At 44.8% G+C, this 7500-nt stretch overlaps 1 protein-coding gene across 6 annotated transcripts in view; it reads right to left on the bottom strand.

The window, feature by feature from the left end:
• LOC139759931 (uncharacterized) overlaps positions 1–7500 on the bottom strand; it is a 118505-nt gene that overhangs the window by 65968 nt on the left and 45037 nt on the right. The gene's annotated exons all lie outside the window — the stretch shown is intronic.

Here is a 7500-nt window from a genome sequence, read left to right as displayed (position 1 = left end):
AATCTCTCTCTCTCTTGAGTTTTTATAATCTCTGATGATCCTTTGAGGGACTTAAACGCCCGGATGAGGAGATTAATGATGGCAGAATCCAAGGAATGAGAAAAAAAAATAGAATAAAAACTGCCGTAGTTTGAAAGAGCGATTCGCACCGGCTGGGCAAATGATAGAAGAATGAAGGAAGAAGCGAGGAAGGAAGTGTGTGTGTGTGTGTGTGTGTGTGTGTGTGTGTGTGTGTGTGTGTGTGTGTGTGTGTATTTGTAAGTGCGTGTGTAAGTGTATGGGGTGGGTGAGTGGAGAGAGAGAGAGAGAGAGAGAGAGAGAGAGAGAGAGAGAGAGAGAGAGAGAGAGAGAGAGAGAGTCTAGGATTTTGAAGTGGGACAGAAAACTGATAAGGAATAGAAAGATGGAGGAAGATACGATAAGAGTGGTGATAATGAAGGACAACAGGCTAGCCTGATAGAGGTCATTGTCACATCTCCACACACCATGATTATCGCCCCTATTCCACTTGGTTTGGGGAGGCAAGAAAGGACTACACAAGACCCTGTGCTGGATTAAAATGACCCTTATGTCTGGTTGTGGTTACGATAGTGCTATGAATACTGGTCCTTGTGGTTCCCTCTATAGATCTTGGTCTATATCATCCCTCTATAGATCCTGGTCTATACCATCCCTCTATAGATCCTGGTCTATATCATCCCTCTATAGATCCTGGTCTATACCATCCCTCTATAGATCCTGGTCTATATCATCCTCTATAGATCCTGGTCTATACCATCCCTCTATAGATCTTGGTCTATATCATCCCTCTATAGATCCTGGTCTATACCATCCCTCTATAGATCCTGGTCTATATCATCCCTCTATAGATCCTGGTCTATACCATCCCTCTATAGATCTTGGTCTATATCATCCCTCTATAGATCCTGGTCTATACCATCCCTCTATAGATCCTGGTCTATATCATCCCTCTATAGATCCTGGTCTATACCATCCCTCTATAGATCCTGGTCTATGCCATCCCTCTATAGATCCTGGTCTATGCCATCCCTCTATAGATCCTGGTCTATACCATCCCTCTATAGATCCTGGTCTATATCATCCCTCTATAGATCCTGGTCTATACCATCCCTCTATAGATCCTGGTCTATACCATCCCTCTATAGATCCTGGTCTATGCCATCCCTCTATAGATCCTGGTCTATACCATCCCTCTATAGATCCTGGTCTATACCATCCCTTTATAGATCCTGGTCTATACCATCCCTCTATAGATCCTGGTCTATACCATCCCTCTATAGATCCTGGTCTATGCCATCCCTCTATAGATCCTGGTCTATATCATCGCTATCTCCCTTATAGATACCAATCTGTGTTATCTCCTGATAGACATAAGTGTACGTCATCCTTATACATACTGACGGGCAGGTGGCACCCACACCTTCAGAAGAAAAAGCAGAGTTAAGCAACTTCTTCTACTTAACTAGATAACTTTTACTGCTTAACTAAACAATTTCTACTTAGCTAAACAACTTCAACTTAGCTAAACAACTTCTTCTACTTAACTAAACAAGTTCAACTTAACAACCTCTTCTACTTAACTAAACAACTTCTTCTACTTAACTAAACAAGTTCAACTTAACAACCTCTTCTACTTAACTAAACAACTTCTACTTAACAACTTCTTCTACTCAACAACTTCTACTTAACAACTTCTTCTTAACTCAGCCAACCAACTCCAACTGAGCTGGATCATTCTCCGTCGAGGAGACACGCATTTCTCTCACCTGGAACTTCTGAGGAGTAGACGAGAAGATTACCGGGAACTTCACCGAAGATGATCGTGAAAAGTTGATTACTTACGGAGACCAGACCTGTCCCCCTGAGAGAGAGAGAGAGAGAGAGAGAGAGAGAGAGAGAGAGAGAGAGAGAGAGAGAGAGAGAGAGAGAGGTGGAGAACGTATTTCAAGTGATGATTCTCATATCAGACGAGCCATCGTCTGATTGCAACGAAGAGGAGAAGGACCACAGAGGGAAAAAGCCTCAGAAAAGGTCATGGCAGGTTAACAGCCCACTGCTTCATGACCAACACAGGTCAGGCGTAACTCCACTCTAAAAGTAGTGGCGAAAATAGTTCATGATTGGGTCGACGAAAAGGAAATTCAAGAGTAAAGGAAAGAGCTGCAACCGTAGACATTCAGACCAGAGGTAAAAGCAGACCTCATAACCCATGAGAATAGGATGTGAGAAGCATCTTTCCATACACCGGCCGTGACAACAGAGTAGCTATTCATAGACAGGAGTTCATATAGATCTGACCTTTAACTTGATTACAACGAGGAACACACAAGCCAGTGATATAACAATATGATTGTTATTGCCTTTTCCGTGTATGGTATACACCATGGGGGTCCCCCTTTTGAAGATAGGATATATATATATATATATATATATATATATATATATATATATATATATATATATATATATATATATATATATATATATATATATATATATGTATACTTTTATTTCCCTCTGTTAGGTATTGCTTTCTATTGTTTGTGCATCCAGTCTGTGTGAGGGGAGAGAGAGAGAGAGACAGAGACAGAGACAGAGAGAGAGAGACAGAGAGAGAGAAACACTGAACATTAGTGAGACAGCGGGAGTGAAGTTTCATCTATCCATGGAGAGAATGGCCTGTCATTTGTTCTCTCACAGCACTGGCAGTGTGAGCTTTCATCCCTCTTATAAGACACGAAGTGATCTTATTGAGGGGAAATACGTGCCAAGAGAGGAGTGGGAAGCGTGGGGTTAGATATGGGCGGAGTGATACTACAGCCCTTGATGAAGATGGTTAGAAAGAGAGAAGACGCGATGGTAAAGAAAGGATGAAACGGGATAGAAAATTTGCATACATCGGAAGAAGGTGATCGCGTAGGATGGATGAGGCGAGGATATGAATTTTCCAGTGTGAGTTTGGCACACAAGAAGTGAGTGTTGAGGAAGGTCTGAGCAGGTGGGCGAGGAAGGGAGAGGAGGGGGAATAAAATCTCGGAAGGCCTTTTCGTTTTCTTCTTTCATTGTCTCTTGCTCAAAGTCTTATGTTCAAGGATGGGATGTGGTTGTTTCTCTCGTTTCTCAGGAGGTTGTCTTGGGGAGGATGACACTTTCTTCTTTTGTCTTCCTTCTTATAATGTTGTGTTCGTGAACAAAACTGTTTTCCTGTTATTCTTCTTCTCGCCGTTTGGTTTTTATAAGAGTAATCTTCAAAGGCAACGCTTCTTTATTTTTTTTCTTTTATCATATTTTCTTACTGCGTTGTCTTGAGAGAAGAAGCAGAAGAAGAAGAAGAAGAAGAAGAAGAAGAAGAAGAAGAAGAAGAAGAAGAAGAAGAAGCAGAAGAAGAAGAAGAAGAAGAAGAAGCAGGAAAAGAAGAAGAAGAAGAAGAAGAAGAAGAAGAAGAAGAAGAAGAAGAAGAAGCAGAAGCAGAAGCAGAAGAAGAAGAAGAAGAAGAAGAAGCAGGAAAAGAAGAAGAAGAAGAAGAAGAAGAAGAAGAAGAAGAAGAAGAAGAAGAAGAAGAAGAAGCAGGAAAAGAAGAAGAAGAAGAAGAAGAAGAAGAAGAAGAAGAAGAAGAAGAAGAAAGAGATTATAAAGTAGGCAATATTTCTTCTTGGTTTCCTCTTATCTTGTGCTCCCCACAAGGATGCCTTGACGAGGAAGACTCCATGGAATGTACAAAACAAAATCAAAGCTGAATACCAACTCGCTAGCCGCTCACCTCACCAGTGACAACCGGGGTACTTCAACAGGAGTTGGGTAAGTTAGGAAATGGGGAGTTTACTTCGCTAGGTGGAGAAGGTTAGGGGGGTGTTGATGGGTTGAGGGAGGAGGGAGGATGGGATGGTAGGTGGTGTGGGGAGTTGAGGTTGGGGTGGGTCTCACGGCCAAGACGAGCAGGTGTGGTCTGTCTCCCCAGCTGACAGTCTGGGAGCAATATTGTCGGCAACAATATTGCCAGTGTTGGTTTGGGGAGGTTAGTGGTGGAGGGGAGGAGGTGGGGTGTATCTATCTGTGGTGAGGAGCCAGTAGTGTGTGGGGAGTGGGGAGAGAGGTGGGGGACAACCAGATGTTGAGGAACACAGGAGGAGGAAGATTCTGGGGAGAGGGGTAGGAGTGAGAGAGGGGAGGATAGTTGGGGAGGAAGGGTGTAGAAATATTCTGGTTGCAGAAGGGAAGGTCGAGTGCTGGAAGAGAGGCGTGGAATGGTGAGAGGGGTACAGCTTGCGTGAAAGAAGGTATGCTGGTGGTAGAGGCTGGCGCATTTGGTGGAAGGGAAAGTATAGTGCTGGAGACCCGGGAAAGGTGGAAGGGGAAGACGTAAAGTGATGGATGGGAAACAAAAAAAAAAAAATGAGGAGAGAATGAGAGGGTCATAGACGCGTTCATGGACAAGGAAGAGATGGATTGATGGAAGAGGGAAAGAGGTCTCGGTGGATGAAAGAAGGACTCACAAGTGGTGGAGGGGAAATTGGTGTAGACAAACTGTGTGGAGGATCTAACGAAAGTAGTAGTTAAGATCGCTCAAGCAGGTCATGTTCTCCGTAGTGGTCCAGCCATGAGATAACCTCGCGGTCGCTAACTTCACGAAACACGTCTAACTACCTTACACCCCCCCACCCCCAAGGGCTGGTAAGTAACAGAGTAACGATACTTTTAACTTAACTTAAGTAGATGATTTCTGTAATGATCATCTTTAACTACGTCGTATATTGATGGAGCTGAAATGTTATCCATATTAAAATAAACCCAAGTCTCCATGAACCAGAAAATGAGACTTTCCAGAAATGATTCAGAAAATGTACGTATATCTTGCCTATGAAAATACTTAAGGAAAAGCAGACGGAAAGAAAAAAATCCAAATTCAAATTACTTAAGTAAAGCTCAATTCCTAAATGATCTACTTTAGTAAAGTAACTAAAGTATTGCTACTGGTAGACTTACCATGACTGTCAGCAAGCACATCCCTTCCTTACCCCGTCCTCAACCACATCAAGAGACGTCGGGAGAGATAGGATCGCATCCTCTTTACAACCACGCCACTCACGTGTTGTCAGGGAGGGAGGGAGGGAGGGAGGGAAGGGGGGACCTACCTAACTACCTACGTCTGACACCCTTTGACAATGGGGGCCAAGTGGTTTACCGTTGTTAGACGGACGATGATGTAATGTGGGACGAGGCAAAGGATTCGATGGGGTCGTTTTCGGTGGACGCTAGTAGTAGTAATGGTAGTAGTAGTAGTAGTAATGGTGGTGGAGGGTAGTAGTAGTGGTAGTAGTATTAGTAGTAGTAGTAGTAGTAGTAGTAGTAGTAGCTGTTGTTGCTGTAGTAGTAGTAGTAATGGTGGTGGAGGGTAGTAGTAGTAGTAGTAGTGGTAAAGGAGAGGGAAGGAAGAGGGAGGGAGGGAGAGGGAGAGGGAGGGAGAGGGAGAGGAGAGGAGGGGTCCAAAGCTTGCCAATGCACCCTGCCTGCCGGCACTTCTACATACTTCCGTTAGTCGCTGTTAAGCCTCCTCCTCCTCCTGCTGGCTCGCGACCTCTGCCTGAACTTGAACCATTGTGACACTCTCGGTAACCGTGTGTGTGTGTGTGTGTGTGTGTGTGTGTGTGTGTGTGTGTGTGTGTGTGTGTGTGTGTAAGACCCGAAGGCCGGAATTTTAAGAGAAATTAAAGTCGTTCGAAACAGTTAAGGCGCAATGAAACCGAGACAGCCAGATGACTTCCAGTCTTTGAACAGGAGGAGGAGGAGGAGGAGGAGGGAGGCAGGGGAGGGGGGCGATGGTTTATTTTCTTTAGGTGGGGGCGGGGGGGGGGAGGAGGGGAGGGGAGGGAGGGGGGGGGGAGAGGATGTGTTTCGCAGTGGAGAACATTCACCCCCCCCCCTCCTTACCCCAACGGTAAGGACGTAAATCACATAAGAGTCAGTACCGTATTTCGTCTTTACGGTACGTACGTACGGGAACCACAACTACAAGAACCAGAGGCTTTTTTTTTGGACAGCCATAGAGTTATGGTCCCCAGAGTTAATTGAGGCTGAGAGAGAGAGAGAGAGAGAGAGAGAGAGAGAGAGAGAGAGAGAGAGAGAGAGAGAGAGAGAGTCTACTTCCGTCTTGGCAAGCGGCCCCTTTGTTTACGTCTGCTAAACTTCAGGCAGGTTAGCGGTTTTAGGCTCAACTTGTGCAGCGCATGTGACGTCCTCAGCACATAGCTAGCGACCAGCCCAGCCAACATTACTCCCAAGGACGCTCGACTTAAGGGAGGGGAGAGAGAGAGAGAGAGAGAGAGAGAGAGAGAGAGAGAGAGAGAGAGAGAGAGAGAGAGAGAGAATAAATCTCTTCTTTTCTTCTTCTGTCTTGTACTTTTTAATTCATGAACGAGGCTTTGCAAGTAACCCAAATAACGTCTTGCCACGTTTATATATATATCTCTTTCTCTCTTGTTAATTTAGATTCAGATCGCAGACACCTTTAACCAAACACTTCTCTCCACAGTTTCTTGCTTCGTGCACCAAACGATTTTGATCATTTCTAGCTCTAGATGTTGCTCCCACCCACCCCCCACACCCCCATCCTCTCCCTCCCTCATCCCCTCACGGTCAAAAATTGCTAATCGTTCTTAAACTTTGATCTATTTTCTTTTTGCTCTACTAGAAAGAGGATCTCGTAGGCTTTAAGAAACCGCTTGAAGACACGCGCACCTTCCACCAGCAGCCAGTCCACATCAATGAGAGCAAAAGTTTACATATATATATATATATATATATATATATATATATATATATATATATATATATATATATATATATATATATATTTACTTGATTTACCTTCTCTACCGAGGAGCCCTTTCTATATGGAGCTTCGGAAGCGCCCAGGAAGCTTGCCACGTCCACCGGGCGGCACCCCAAGTCAAGAAGGCCGCCCACATTCGCCTTTCAGACCCCACAGACCCTACAGGTTTTGGGTCCCATCGGTGGTCTAGTGGTACGCCGTCCGCCTACCGTTCTCGGTAACCTGGGTTCGACTCTTATGGTCCCTGGCGTTCCCCAGGACCTCCTCTCCAGAGCCTCCTACAGCCCAAGGTTGCGTTACTTCCAGTAGCAGGGAAATGACGGTCTCTTCCGCAGTGAGAGGCTCTTGAGCGAGACTGCAGTACTAATGATAGAGCCTCACTAACGGTGGCGGAGTCCGGTAACATATATATATATATATATATATATATATATATATATATATATATATATATATATATATATATATGGGGGGGTTCTGCATCTGTTAGACTGCGCTCCACACAGAAGGGTAAGGTAGGCTCCCGTCTTCCGGGCCTTCTCCCCCAGAAGCCTGGGGTCCCTGGGGGTTTTGCCCTAGTTTCCCCGACCCTCTAGGTGGGCTTTATGATGGCTTTGTGTGTCGTCTAGTGTGTGTGTGTGTGTGTGTGT

This window comes from Panulirus ornatus, chromosome 34 (genome assembly GCF_036320965.1).
Source record: "Panulirus ornatus isolate Po-2019 chromosome 34, ASM3632096v1, whole genome shotgun sequence".
NCBI classification, from domain to species: domain Eukaryota; kingdom Metazoa; phylum Arthropoda; class Malacostraca; order Decapoda; family Palinuridae; genus Panulirus; species Panulirus ornatus.
Note: the sequence above shows the minus strand (reverse complement) of the source record. Positions and strands in the feature narration are given on the sequence as shown.